Genomic DNA, 16,397 nt, shown 5'->3' with positions numbered 1-16,397 from the left:
TTTGTAATAATTGTCCTTATTTTTTGGCGATAGCTATGGAGCAAAAGCCTGTGTTTAATATGCCACATTTGAGATCCTTGCACCTATTATTTGTAACGATTAAGTGAACTACAAAGATGGTAAAGGCAGACATCAACACTTTTTCTTTCACGGCTAAGTACTTATTGGCACACCTTGGACTGTCGATGTTTTTTTTTTAATTCTTCCAAAAATAGGCATTCTCGAGGCGTGTAAAATGTGATACATTGGCGAAGATGACTTTCTTTTTAAGTTTCGCTTTGTTTTGAAACTTAAAAATGTGAGGTGCCTTATCATTACGAATGAACACTGGATTCAATGCAGCTTCGACTCGGTTCAATAATTCAGCATAATATTTTTTAATTTCAATTAAAAATATAAAACAGCAATTTAAAAAATAAAAATATAAAACATTTCTTTTTTCAATAAATATAAGTTATAAGTTGGCATCAATTTAACAACGCCTTTCGTACCATTCTTCAAAAAAGGCCCCTTATGGCACCTGAGTCTAATGGTGTTTCCTTTCTGAAAAAAGTGCTTTGCCTAATTTTGTCTGTACAGAATGCGCATTTCTTAAATGTTGCCAGCAGCCCAAAAAATGCTATCATTTCAGCGGGCAGAAAAGAATTTAAAGAAGTAGAAATGCATAATTTTGTATAGAGGAGATTTTTTTGCTTTGAACTTATAAAAACCCAACAAAATTGAGATGCAGAATAATATGCCATTGGTGTAGGGTAGCATACACTCGGTTTCGTATGAACTTGCTCTTTCTCACATTAATTTAAATTTTCTTCCGTAAGGCTATAAAAAATCATGTGCTAACACCCCCATCCTCCTTTCTACATGTTTGAGTTAAAAATAATAACTCGTTAGAATTTAGTCTGTTAAAATCAGGTAACACTGTTGGCAACAGTAACAATAACATGCAATAGTAGAGCAAATCTCTTTATTACTCTGTTCATTTTTATGGTATTAGTGTTCGATGAGTTTGTCACGAACAAGGGAGAGTTTAATGAACGTCTTTCAAGTTAGAACAGTATGTATGTCAATGAGGGTATTATCTACATTTACAAACATATGTCTCAATTAATCGTTAGATATGTGTAGATTTTTAGACGGTTAAGTCCATATTTGGAATATGAAAAGAATACTTTAAGTCATAAAAAAATTCTAAGACATCAATGCGTAAAATTTTCTTCCTCAAGGGTAAATATGAAATAATGTTTTATAAGGTTCAAAGAAAAGCTTTTCATACGACCTATTATTTGAGGATACAAAGGTGGAAAAACTATCCTCTTTAAAATCAGTTGAAAATTCGAATTAAATTTTTGTAATCTACAAAATCGTATTAAGTTATTTAATCGACTTTTGATGTTGCTCAAAAATTTTGAAATTATCGAAGGAAAAGTCAAACTTTAATTGAAAGATAAATGTGCTATAACATTCATCAAAAGTGCTCACTTTTCAATAACTGATAAAATCTAAAGTCGACTTTTTAAAAATTTTAAAAAAGTAGCCGAATATTGCAAAAGTAGAAAAGTAGAATTTTTAAACATTCATAACTTCGGCTTTATGATCCTCATTGCAAAACCTACTAATGTTATGCTTTTTAGAAATAAGCTACACTTTACATTAAGAGATAAATGAGATTTAAATGCATCATTACTGCAATTTATAGCTTCTATTATTTGAAATCAATAAACAAAGTTATTAGAGTAAGTTTAGGTTAGGTGAAGTATATTGGCAGCCCGTTTTTTCAATCCAATCTTTGTATTAACGAATTTGTACGTACAATTTTCGCTTAGTGTATTCTTCTGTTTTGAACCCGTGTTATAAATTTAGCTGATCACACACTGGTAGAAAAAGTTTCGTTATATTAATGAAATGTGTCATTAAAATTTAGCCAATGAAACAAATTCATTGATATAACGAAATTTTTCGTAATTATAACGAAATTTCTGTTAGTCAACGAAACGTTTCGTACTGTTAACGAACATTTTCATTGTCTTAATGAAAATGTTTCGTTGTATCAATGAAAAATTTTCGTTGGCTCAATTTTAATGAAATTTAGATAGGAGGTGTCGAGAAGATGTATTTTTCAGAAGGGTTAAACAATTGGACTATTACAGCGACATGAGTTAAAAAGATGTTATGTTGAAAAATAAATCATTCCTTTTTCTGAAAAATTTGTTCTCTTTTTATAGTCTAAATGCTAATTTTGTATTTCGGAAACGTGATCCTCTCTAAGTAGTTAGTCGACTTTTTCCGATTAACTGGATTTGAGAAACTAAAAATAGTTGACCTTGACATCTGTACTTTTTCCAAAATACACCCTTCAGTCCGACGAATCGGTCTCAAACTGGTTGTATCATTTGTCCTAACAGGTGAGGGCTATTCCTTTTATTGGCGAAACAACCGGGGAAATTCACATGAGGTTGTAACACACAAAGCAAATTTCATTAAAATTTAGCCAACGAAAATTTTACATTGATATAATGAAACATTTTCATTAATACAATGAAAATATTCGTTAATAGTACGAAACGTTACGTTAGATAACATAAAATTCGTAATAATAACGAAACTTTTCGTTGTATTAACGAATTTGTTTCATTGGCTCACTTTTAATGACACATTTCGTTAATATAACGAAACTTTTTCTACCAGTGTAGGAGGGATAAATTTACACCCCATTCATTGACCTGTTGCTTTCAGCTCGCCAATTAATAGAGACAGTTCTTCCCAACTAGCCAATAGTTGCCTTGCTTTAGAAGATTTGCCTTAGAAATTCATTTCAATGAACAAATTTAAATAAAAAAAATATTTCACCAATTTTACTTTTTATTTTTATCAATATTTTTTAATTTTCTTATTATCTATGTTTACAATTTCAAAAACTTTTAAGCTTCGACGAGGGGTTGAACCATAACAGAACGTCTTAGAACACTTAGCCACAAACGCCATTGAAAACCCTGCGTCAAACGTGAATGTCAAATGTTTGTGATATTGGTAGGAAATGAACAAATGTAGGGAAAAACCAGTAAGGAAAGTCTAAAGTCGGGCGGGGCCGACTATATTATACCCTGCACCACTTTGTAGATCTGAATTTTCGATACCATATCACAAATCAAATGTGTTGGGTGCTATATATAAAGGTTTGTCCCAAATACATACATTTAAATATCACTCGATCTGGACAGAATTTGATAGACTTCTACAAAATCTATAGACTCAAAATTTAAATTCGGCTAATGCACTAGGGTGGAACACAATGCTAGTAAAAAATAATACCATGTTCCACAGTGTGGCGCAGGGTATAAATATGGGAAACATTTAAATCTGAAGCAATTTTAAGGAAACTTCGCAAAAGTTTATTTATGATTTATCGCTCGATATATATGTATTAGAAGTTTAGGAAAATTAGAGTAATTTTTACAGCTTTTCGACTAAGCAGTGGCGATTTTACAAGGAAAATGTTGGTATTTTGACCATTTTTGTCGAAATCAGAAAAACATATATATGGGAGCCATATCTAAATCTGAACCGATTTCAACCAAATTTGGCACGCATAGCAACAATGCTAATTCTACTCTATGTGAAAAATTTCAACTAAATCGGAGTTAAAAATTGGCCTCTGTGGTCATATGGGTCTAAATCGGGCGAAAACTATATATTGGAGCTATATCTAAATCTGAACCGATTTCAACCAAATTTGGCACGCATAGCGACAATGCTAATTTTACTCCCTGTGCAAAATTTCAACTAAATCGGAGCAAAAACTTGGTCTCTGTTTTCATATGAGTGTAAATCGGGCGAAAGCTATATATGGGAGATATATCTAAATCTGAACCGATTTCAACCAAATTTGGCACGCATAGCTATAATGCTAATTCTACTCCCTGTGCAAAATTTCAACTAAATCGGAGCAAAAAATTGGCCTCTGTGGTCATATGAGTGTAAATCGGGCGAAAACTATATATGAGAGCTATATCTAAATCTGAACTGATTTCAATAAAATTTGGCACGCATAGCTAAAATGCTAATTCTACTCCCTGTGCAAAATTTCAACTAAATCGGAGTTAACAATTGGACTCTGTGGTCATATGAGTATAAATCGGACGAAAGATATATATGGGAGCTATATCTAAATCTGAACCGATTTAGCTGATATTTTGCAAGTTTTTCGAGACTCATAAAATATTCGGATGTACTGATATTGAAGAACATCGGTTGATAAACACACCAATTATGACCAGATCGGGGATAAATATATATATCAGTCCCATGATCAGTATAAAATTCCAACTGCTTGGAAAAACGGGTCAATTGGCACCCAAAAAAACTGAAGGACAGTGATTTTAGTTGACTTTAGACTTTTGTATAACGAATTAATCACGATTATGAAAGGATATAGCACAATTACAACAAACAAACAACATCAGATCGTCTTAAACTTCCATCTCGATTAGGAATGTGCCCTTAATTTTTCAATGTAACATATAAAAACTCCATTGTTGAGATTCTCCAGAGTTTTTCTCCATTCTATGGACTTAGATCAAATAACCTACGACTACATAAAATACGTTGTAGTCAAACTATCAAAACAAACATATTAACCCATATGAGTGTGTGAAAGCATGACGACTACAACCACCATACCGATAATTTGCTTTTTTCTCATTTGTTTTTATTGGAGCAAAAAGCCGAAAAACAAACGACCGACCGCCAACATTTCATGGGTGTTCTTCTCTGTTGTGTTGTACGTGTTGTTCACATTTCATTCTCTACTCAACAAACTCAGAGACCCACGAGCCAAAGAGACCGACCCCCCATCATTGTATTTGTACTGTCAGCACACAATGCACAGTCAGTCAATCAGCCCAGTGAACAGTATTACTTTGTGAATCCGATAAAAAAGATTGTGTCAAGTGAATAAAAAGAAAAACCCCCAAGAAAATAAAGCTCCATTGCAAAACAAAAAAGGTGAACAAAAAATAAAATGAGAAAATTTTTACATTTTCGCATTACATTGTCGGCGTGCGTGTGTGCCTAGAAAAAAAACAGAAAACACCATAAATAACAGCATAGAAATTACGTACGGCAAAAATTTTTAAAAAGAGGCAGTGTGTGTAAATTCCTTGCGGAATGCATTGAAAGAAAAAAAAAACGAAAGAAATTGTATTGTGCATTATTATGCAATTGCTAAGCAATTCATGCTGTACAGACAAAAATGATTTTCGTAAATCTTGATGAATTAATTATTTAGGAAAAAGTCATATATGCAACAATAACAGAAACAGCAGCAAATTTGTATTTACCGTATTATTTTGCTATTGTTGACATTATTAATGATTTCGCCCTCCCCGAATCTTATTTTCTACAACAACCACCCTCTCTCCACCATCACCATATCCAAACAAACAAACCTGTGTATTCTTGGAATTATCATATATTTGAGTAAATAATTCTCAGGACAAATTATTCATCTCGCTTTTGTTTTTCTTGTTAAATTTGCCAAGATGTATTCAATTTATACTCATTAGTATAAATAATTTATTATTCTATATAGTACGGTGGTTAATATTTAAATGCGTTGCATTCTAAACGGCACCTCGAATATGCAGAGAGCAATAGATAAAAAGAGTATGACTGCAAAAGAGTAAAAAGACGACATGACATGACTATGAATCATTGCTCTTAGCTATTTGTTTGTTTGCTTGGTAGTTTATATCAGAGATGGAAAGTTTTAGTTTGACATTAGTTGTCAGAGATTAGATGACAGCCGGCTTGCTACGTATTAGTGGAAATAGTCTTATATACAGTATCGGACAAAACATTTGCAACTATCATAAACATTTCAATATTATGTTAATTTAAAAAATACAAAATTATACAAGATAAATAAAATGATTAAAAATGATTAAAAACAATTAGGAATAACAATTGTAATGAATATTAATACCAGAGAGTTTATCAATTAGTGGGAAGTTTTGCAACTTTTCTGTCCATTAACTATTTTTTTAATATTTGGTACTGAAAAAAGTACATTTCAAATCAGTTTCAATCAAAGACAAGATCGATATTTTAATCTTATATTTTAAAGTGTGGAATAGCTTTTTGTGGCATAGATAAATGGTCGGAAATTGTATCAAAATTTTTGAAATGTGTGAAGACAGAAAAGTGTCCAGCAAAAAAATAGCTTCAAATAAAGTAGTTTGGATCCCCAACTTGTGATAAGTGCAAACTTGGATCATCTTCATTGAATTTTATAGTACGGAAGTACTTCGTTTTCGGTACCTTTGTATTGCTTTGGAAGTTGTCTTCATTTGAATGAGGAAATTAAAAAAGAAAATAAAAAAACTAATTGTTTCACCAATTTCACTTTTTATTTTTATCAGTATTATTTATTACACTTTTATATTCTACTTTTTACAATATGAAAAACTTTTTCGCTCCGACCGGGGGTTGAACCTTTGGCACCATAACAGAGTCGTTTGTGGCGTTAAACTTAAATTAATTTCATTGATATTTTACATTTTATGAAGCTACCCAGCAAAAAAAGCGTCGCCAAAAAAGTAGTGAAAATTTTCTTTTTGGATCCGGAAGTGGAGGAAAATTGGCGCAGAAGCGATGAATTTAACACGGGCTTGTCATAGAACGGATGTCCACCTTGAAATGGTGCCGTTGCGCTGAATTTGCAGCACTTCTTAAGGTGTGATCCGAATTCAGTGTTTTGGATGTAAATTAATTAATTTAAATTAATAATTTGTATAAATTTTTATGATTTTTTAAGCATTCACAGAAAAAAATTTCACGAAAATGTTTCCAATTAAAATTTTAATTGAGTTTTAAAAAATATTCAATTAAAAATTTAATTGATTCAACAATTTTTTTTATTGAAACAAAAATCAATCACAAAAAATAATAGTATCAATTAATTTTTTAATTGGATCAATTAATTTTTAATTGACCGTCACTTAATTTATTAATTGATACTATCATTTCTGTGATTGAAGACATTTCAATTAAAAAATTAATTGAATCAATTAATTTCGTGATTGAATCAGAATTTTTTTTTTTTGTGTGTTGTAACGCTTCTCTGAAACGTTTGACATCAAATATTTTCAAAAATTGGCAATTTTTTAACAATGGACTTTGCATTTTTTCTTCGAAAAATTTTTAATAATTTGTACCATTTTATTAATCTTTATTCTGTTTTTAACCTATTTGAAACAGAAAAAGTTAAAATTTCCTTTAAAAAATATGAAAAAAGCGAGTTACAAAAAATTGAATTAAAAGAGCTTCCTGAGTAGTTAAAATAAAGAACATCTTTGGGAGAACATTTTTGGAAGTGCTTTTAAAGTTGTACCTTTAGAAGCACTTACATTTTTTTTGCTGGGTATATAAATGCTATGTACAAAAATGAACGCCACAAACGTCATTGAACACGAACCCATCCAGCAAAATAGAAGTTCTTCTAAAGGCACAACTTTCAAGCACTTCCAAAAATGCCCTCCCAAAGATGTTCTTTATTTTAACTACACAGGAAGTTCTTTTGATTAAATTTTTTAAAACTCACTGTTTTCCTATTTTTAATAAGAAACTGTAAATTATTTTGTTTCAAATAGGTTAAAAAGAGAGTAGGAAGTTATAAAATGGTACAAATTATTTAAATTTTCTCGAAAAAAATTCTAAATCCATTCTAGAAAAATTGCGAATTTTCAAAAATAATTAAGATCAAACGTTTTAGACAAGCGTTAGAATGCATTAAAAATCATAAAAAAATTATAAAAATTATTTAATTGGCAAAATATCACAAAATTTTATAATTCACATCCAAAACATTGAATTCGGACCATACCGTAAGAAGTGATGCAAATTCTGTGCAACGGCGGTTGAAATTGTGGACATCCGTCCTATGACAAGCCCATGTTAAATACATCGCTTCTGCGCCAATTTTGCACCACTTCCAGATCCAAAAAGCACATTTTCACTACTTTTTTGGTGACGCTTTTTTTGCTGGGCTTTTATTGCTGCCCAGCAAAAAAAACTAAAGCAAAAGGAAATTTTCGTACGATTCTAAAAAAAGACAGTATGAACTACTGCTAAAATGGTCATGATTTGGCGCCAATGATTTTCTTCTTTACTTTTAGTTCAGTTTTTCTTCTATGAGAGGATGTAATATCGTGAAGTGCAGTTAAAAAGTACAACAGGGCACTAAGTTTTCCTGGTTTTAAGAATGCTTTGTGGAAATCTCAAAATGGGGAATACAATTTAACATAGTACAATTTTCGTACGAATTAGTTAATTTTTCCTTAATATTTTAAATATTTTAAAATATCAATTTGGATTTTTATATTTTTAAAGAATGAACTTTAGCTTTACAGCCATCGTGTCACATCTCGCATATCATCTTAAAACCAAATAAAATACGAAGTATACACAAAAAAAAAAATTTCTTCTGATTCAAACACGATATTAAATGATCCAATTATTTTTTTAACTGAAATGTCTTCAATCACAGAAATTATAGTATGAATTAAAAAATTAATTGACAGTCAATTAAAAAATTAATTGACTGTCAATTGAAAAATTAATTGACAGTCAGTTAAAAAATTAATTGACAGTCAATTGAAAAATTTATTGATACTATTTATTTTGTGTGATTGATTTTTATTTCAATTAAAAAATTTGTTGATTCAATTAACTTTTTTTTTAATATTTTTTAAAACTCAATTAAGTTTTTAATTGGAAAAATGTTCGTGAATTTTTTTCTGTGTACATTTCGCAACTGTTTTCAGCATTAAAATCAAAATAATTGGTTTATCAAAATCTTATAATTTATTCTAAAATATTTTCGGCTATCTTCAGTATACACAATTTCTTCATTGTAATAATCAAAATACCATTTTATTCTTATATTCACTTAATTTCATATGACAATTAAAACAGTTTATAAATTGCATATTAATGGTAATAAATACACCCAAGTGTCCCCAATTATTTTGTATTTTGCATTTAAAACAATGCTATATGTACACCCACAACTTTGGCGCCCACTTGGAAAAAAGTTTTGCATTTCGGTATGTCGGTATGTGTGTCTGTATGCAAGTACCCATTGAAATTGTTCTTTCTTGTAGATACAAAAGAGTGCATCTGTTGCCTCGCCGTCACAGTATTTTGCAGCAAATTTAAAAATAGATCTTTTAAAAAGTAGCATAAATCTTTGCCCGTACTGTTTTTCGTTTTTCTTCTTTCTAATTACCAACGTAATTACGTCTTTCACGATATTTATTTTGTCATCGAATAATTTTTGAAATTGAGCACATTTATTTTCAATTTGTTTCATGGCAATTTTGATGATTCATTTTTAATATGTGTGAGAATTTCAATTGTATCAAAAAAAAAACTGTTTGAAAGTTTTGCAAAAATATTATATTTTTAAGTTCTTTGACAGAGGCTTCACCCTTTCTACGATGTTCTTTACATTAACAAATTCACTATTTTACCATTTCAATTAATAAAATAAATAAGTAAAAAAGGAAATAATAAAAGAAAAATTATTAACCTACACTAATAGAAAAAGTTTCGTTATATTAATGAAATTCGAAATTCGTTGTATTAACAACGAAATTTTCTTTATTATAATGAATTTTCTATTAATCACTGTAACGTTTCTTACTATTAACGAATATTTTCAATTAAAAATTTTCACTGGCTCAATTTTAATGAAATTTTCTCTGTGTGTAACCGCACCAATAAATTGAAGAATTTTAAATATTTTTTATACATTATAAATGAGAAGAAATATTTTTCTACATAAATAAAAACTAAATTGTAACACTTAGTTAAGAAGCAATTAAATTATAATTAAATATATATGAAGGTTTATTTCTTTATTTTTCGATCCAAGAGTTAAATTCCCAAGCAATGGGAAGAATGCCAAAATAATGGAAGGATTCTATCACAAAATTCATTGGAGATGGTCCAAAACTGTACTACTTTTTATACCCACCACCATAGAATGGTGACGGGGGTATAATAAGTTTGTCATTCCGTTTGTAACGCATCGAAATATCGATTTCCGACTATATAAAGTACATATATTCTTGATCAGGGAGAAATTCTAAGACGATATAACGATGTCCGTCTGTCCGTCTGTCTGTCTGTCTGTCTGTCTGTCTGTCTGTCTGTCTGTCTGTTGTAATCACGCTACAGTCTTCAATAATGAAGCAATCGTGCTGAAATTTTGCACAAACTCGTCTTTTGTCTGCAGGCAGGTCAAGTTCGAAGATGGGCTGTATCGGTCCAGGTTTTGATATAGTGCCCATATAAACCGACCTCCCGATTTGGGGTCTTGGGCTTATAGAAACCGTAGTTTTTATCCAATTTGCCTGAAATTTGAAATCTGGAGGTATTTTGTGACCGTAAAGAGGTGTGCCAAAAATGGTGAGTATCGGTCCACGTTTTGGCATAGCCCCCATATAGACCGATCTCCCGATTTTACTTCTTGGGCTTATAGAAACCGCAGTTTTTATTCAATTTACCTGAAATTGGAAATCTAGAGGTATTGTAGGACCACAAATACGTGTGCCAAAAATTGTGAGTATCGGTCCATATTTTGGTATAGCCCCCATATAAACCGATCTCCCGATTTTACTTCTTGGGCTTATAGAAACCGCAGTTTTTATTCAATTTACCTGAAATTGGAAATCTAGAGATATTGTAGGACCACAAATACGTGTGCCAAAAATTGTGAGCATCGGTCCATATTTTGGTATAGCCCCCATATAAACAGATCTCCCGATTTTACTTCTTTGGCTTATAGAAATCGCAGTTTTTATTCAATTTACCGGAAATTGGAAAGCTAGAGGTATTGTAGGACCACAAATACGTGTGACAAAAATTGTGAGTATCGGTCCATGTTTTGGTATGTTCCCCATATAAAACGACCTCCCGATTTGGGGTCTTGGGCTTCTAGAAACCTTATTTTTTATCCAATTTGTCTGAAATTGGAAATCTAGAGGTATTTTAGGACCATAAAGAAGTGTGCCGAAAATGGTGAGGATCGGTCCATATTTTGGTATAGCCCCCATATAGACCGATTTCCCGATTTTACTTCTTGGGCTTCTAGAATCCGATGTTTTTATCCTATTTGCCTGAAATTGGAAATCTAGAGGTATTTTCGGCTCATAAAGAGGTGTGCCGAAAACGGTGAGTATCGGTCAATATTTTAGTATAGCCCCCATAAGAACGATCTCCCGATTTAACTCCTTGGGTTTCTAGAAACCGTAGTTTTTATCTGATTTGCTGAAATTGTAAATATTCTGGTATTTTAGGCTCACAAAAACGTGTATCGGATTAGGTTTTTATAGGTCCATTTGGTAATGCCACCATATAGACCGACTTCACTTCTTGAGGGTGTAGAAGGCGCACTGATGATGAAAATTGCTTGAAACTCAATGTAAAATTTCCAGATTTTACTTCTACAGATTTAAGATTTCAAATCAAGACGTTATTTTATAATTTTCTTGCACACTTACAAGAGATGTTAATGATTCCTCTAAAACTCAAACAAAAATGGTTCTTATAAATCCAGAATCTGATATAGTCCTCATGGATGAAATCTTTAAATTTATCTTCGGGAAGTGTCCTCAAGTCCTCAAGCCCTCCTGAAATTTCAAAGGAAACCCTAATATTTGGTTCATGGTGGTGGGTATTTAAGATTCGGCCCGGCCGAACTTACTGCTGTATATACTTGTTTCAATTCACAAGTGGGAAATCCAAAATTTTGCGCAATCTTATTTTATTTGGAGACATCCAAAAATGTGGAATTAAGACATGTAGGTTAGGTTAGGTTAGGTGGTAGTCCGATGTATTAGGCTCACTTAGACTATTCAGTCCATTGTGATACCACATTGGTGAACTTCTCTCTTATCACTGAGTGCTGCCCGATTCCATGTTAAGCTCAATGACAACGGACTTCCTTTTTATAGCCGAGTCCGAACGGCGTTCCACATTGCAGTGAAACCACTTAGAGAATCTTTGAAACCCTCAGAAATGTCACCAGCATTACTGAGGTGGGATAATCCTCCGCTGAAAAACTTTTTGGTGTTCGGTCGAAGCAGGAATCGAACCCACGACCTTGTGTATGCAAGGCGGGCATGCTAACCATTGCACCACTGTGGCTCCCATTAATATATGTAAAGTATTTGGAAAATTTCCCAAAAGTTTGCATTACTGGCAAACCAATATTGCCACCTATTCGGAATGCATACTGTTGGTATTAGGTTAGGAATAGTGACAGCTCGATATTTTAGGCTCGCTTAAACTATTCATTGTAATACCACAGTGGTGATCTTTTCTCTTATCACTTACTGCTGCCCGATTCTATATTTAGTCCAATGATCAATGGCATTTAAGTCAGGTTAGGTTTTTAATATATTTTCGTAATAAAACATATTTAGTAAATACCTATGACTGGTTCTGTTTTTATACCCACCACCATAGAATGGTGACGGGGGTATAATAAGTTTGTCATTCCGTTTGTAACACATCGAAATATCGATTTCCGACTATATAAAGTATATATATTCTTGATCAGGGAGAAATTCTAAGACGATATAACGATGTCCGTCTGTCTGTTGTAATCACGCTACAGTCTTCAATAATGAAGCAATCGTGCTGAAATTTTGCACAAACTCGTCTTTTGTCTGCAGGCAGGTCCAGGTTTTGATATAGTCCCCATATAAACCGACCTCCCGATTTGGGGTCTTGGGCTTATAGAAATCGTAGTTTTTATCCAATTTGCCTGAAATTAGAAATCTAGAGGTATTTTATGAGGTGTGCCAAAAATGGTGAGTATCGGTCCATGTTTTGGTATAGACCCCATATAGACCGATCTCCCGATTTTACTTCTTGGGCTTATAGAAATCGCAGTTTTTATTCAATTTACCTGAACTTTGAAATCTAGAGGTATTGTAGGACCACAAATACGTGTGCCAAAAATTATGAGTATCGGTCAATGTTTTGGTATGGTCCGCATATAAAACGACCTCCCGATTTGGGGTCTTGGGCTTATAGAAACCGTAGTTTTTATCCAATTTGTCTGAAATTGGAAATCTAGAGGTATTTTAGGACCATAAAGAGGTGTGCCGAAAATGGTGAGTATCGGTCCATATTTTGGTATAGCCCTCATATAGACCGATTTCCCGATTTTACTTCTTGGGCTTCTAGAATCCGAAGTTTTTATCCTATTTGCCTGAAATTGGAAATCTAGAGGTATTTTCAGGTCATAAAGAGGTGTGCCGAAAACGGTGAGTATCGGTCCATATTTTAGTATAGCCCCCATAAAAATGATCTCCCGATTTAACTCCTTGGGTTTCTAGAAACCGTAGTTTTTATCTGATTTGCCTGAAATTGTAAATATTCTGCCATTTTAGGCTCACAAAAACGTGTATCGGATTAAGTTTTTATCGGTCCATTTGGTAATGCCTCCATATAGACCGAATTCACTTCATGAGGGTGAAGAAGGCACACTGATCATGAAAATTGGTTGAAACTCAATGTAAAATTTCCAGATTTTACTTCTACAGATTTAAGATTTCAAATCAAGACGTTATCCAGAAATGCCCTTATAGAGATGGAATTTATTTTCACTCCACAAAAAGTTTTTAAGATGTGATATAAAAAAGTCTTTGTTTACGAAGATTTCGCCACAAATCAAAATTTTCTGGTCAAATAAAAATGTACGTATCCACTTCTTGGCAGAGTATAACTAATATTGAGTCCATTATTAAAAAAGAAGAAATCGCTCAATTAGTGTGTGTAATAAATCAAAATTCGGGAAAATCGGGCAATATTATTATAAAAGAGTTACGTGCAAGTCTAAATACGATCCGATAATACATAAGAACTTGAAACTTGAGTAGCAATGGTTAATAAATAAGAGTATTATGGCCAAATTTGAGAAAATCGAGCGATGTTTATATATGGGAGCTATATATAAATCTAAAACGATTTGGATGATATTCCAGGTTTGGTTGATACCACAGAGTTTTACTGTGTGTTAAATTTGAGTAAGATCGGTTAATAAATGAGGCCAAGGTAAAAATAACTTTATTAGGGACACATTTTCCAAAATTGGGTGTTACATATATATGGGAGCTATATCTAAATCTGAACCGATTCGAATGATATTTTGCAGGTTTGGTTGATATTACAGCATAATACCTTGTGCTGAATTTGAGGAGTAAGATCGGTTAATATATGAGGTTACTATGGTCAAAAATAAAGTTATTGGGGACAAATTTTTCAAAATTGGGCGCTGCATATATATGAGAGCTATATATAAATCTGAACCGATTTCGATGATATTTTGCTGGTTTGGTAGATATCTCAAAAGGTTACTGTGTGTCAAATTTGAGTAAGATCGGTTAATAAATAAGGCTATTAAGACCAAATTTTGGAAAATCGAGCGATACATATATATGGGAGCTATAGCTAAATCTGGACCGATTTCGGTCAATTTTTGCACATATAGTAAGTACTATCACGGGAGCCACCGTGGTGCAATGGTTAGCATGCCCGCCTTGCATACACAAGGTCGTGGGTTCGATTCCTGCTACGACCGAACACCAAAAAGTTTTTCAGCGGTGGATTATCCCACCTCAGTAATGCTGGTGACATTTCTGAGGGTTTCAAAGCTTCTCTAAGTGGTTTCACTGGAATGTGGAACGCCGTTCGGACTCGGCTATAAAAAGGAGGTGCCTTGTCATTGAGCTTAACATGGAATCGGGCAGCACTCAGTGATAAGAGAGAAGTTCACCACTGTGGTATCACAATGGACTGAATAGTCTAAGTGAGCCTGATACATCGGGCTGCCACATAACCTAACCTAACCTAAGTACTATCAAAAATAAGATTTGGCCAACTTAGAGTAAGATAGGTTGATAAATAAGGGACTTATGGCGAAATTTGGGAAAATGCGGGCAATACATATATATGGGAGCTATATCTAAATCTGAACCGATTTCTATGAAATTTGGCATACTTAAAGGGTGGTCAATTGGATTACTTTGTAGTAAATTTGACGAGGATTGGTTAGTAAATGAACGCAATCTGACCCCATTTATCGAAATCGGGCGATACATATATATGGGAGCTATATCTAAATTTGATCCAATTTTTTCCAAATTAAATAGCGTTCGTCCTCATAGCAAAAAAAAACGCCACATACCAAATTTCAATAATTGCGACAGATATCCTGCGGGCAACAAATACATGGACGGATGGACAGCAAGCGCTAGATCGACTCAGGAGGTGATTCTGAGTCGATCGGTATATATTTTATGGGGTCTAAAATCAATATTTCTTGTAGGCACATTTTTTGGGAGCCACCGTGGTGCAATGGTTAGCATGCCCGCCTTGCATACACAAGGTCGTGGGTTCGATTCCTGCTTCGACCGAAGCAGGGGTCTAAAATCAATATTTCTTGTAGGCACATTTTTTGGGAGCCACCGTGTTGCAATGGTTAGCATGCCCGCCTTGCATACACAAGGTCGTGGGTTCGATTCCTGCTTCGACCGAACACCAAAAAGTTTTTCAGCGGTGGATTATCTCACCTCAGTATGTTAATGCTGGTGACATTTCTGAGGGTTTCAAAGCTTAAGTGGTTTCACTGCAATGTGGAACGCCGTTCGGACTCGCCTATAAAAAGGAGGTCCCTTGTCATTGAGCTTAACATGGAATCGGGCAGCATTCAGTCATAAGAGAGAAGTTCACCAATGATGTATCACAATGGACTGAATAGTCTAAGTGAGCCTGATACATCAGGCTGCCACCTAACTTTGGCAGATCAAAGTTATTATTCCCTGACCACTATGTGGTTTAGGGTATAAAAAGTCTTTAAATGGAGATAAAAGTCGAAAAATATATTTTTAAAGTTGTTCGTATTTTTTTTTAATGAAATCCGAAATAGCATCGCTTCTGATGAGTTAATGCGAAGTCAATGCAATGGATGATTAAAAATATGACTAACGTCCTATGACAAGGCCATGTAAAATCCATTGCTTCTAAGCCAATTTTGCAAAAGAAATCATTGATTTATTGGAAACGCTTTTTCTTAAGGTGCAAATTCCCAGCAAAAAAAAAGAGCTTCCAAAAAAGTAGTTTATATTGCTTTAGAAGTTGTGCCTATGAAGGTTTTTTTCACAAATTTTTGTAAATATTTTTCACCGATTTTTATAAATATTTTGTTATGACACATTTCTATTTTAATTATTTAATTTTTACAATTTGAACAACATTTTATCAAATATATTTCTAAAAGATTATTTTTTTATGTTATATATCACTTTTATTTTGGCATCTCGGCATAT

General features: G+C 32.9%; 1 protein-coding gene across 3 annotated transcripts in view; it reads left to right on the top strand.

Moving 5' to 3' along the window:
* The window catches only part of AMPdeam (AMP deaminase), a 105,195-nt gene that overhangs the window by 17,574 nt on the left and 71,224 nt on the right, over positions 1–16,397 (top strand). For 2 of the 3 annotated variants that reach the window (XM_075302133.1, XM_075302132.1), the window contains exon 1: positions 4,820–5,001. The exons of the other annotated variant lie outside the window; for it this stretch is intronic. The gene's annotated coding sequence lies outside the window, so the exon portion shown is untranslated. Of the gene's footprint in view, positions 1–4,819; positions 5,002–16,397 lie in introns of those variants that run through there. 3 annotated transcript variants of the gene reach the window in all.

Source organism: Haematobia irritans, chromosome 3 (assembly GCF_050003625.1).
Source record: "Haematobia irritans isolate KBUSLIRL chromosome 3, ASM5000362v1, whole genome shotgun sequence".
Classification (NCBI taxonomy): Eukaryota; Metazoa; Arthropoda; class Insecta; order Diptera; family Muscidae; genus Haematobia; species Haematobia irritans.
Note: the sequence above shows the minus strand (reverse complement) of the source record. Positions and strands in the feature narration are given on the sequence as shown.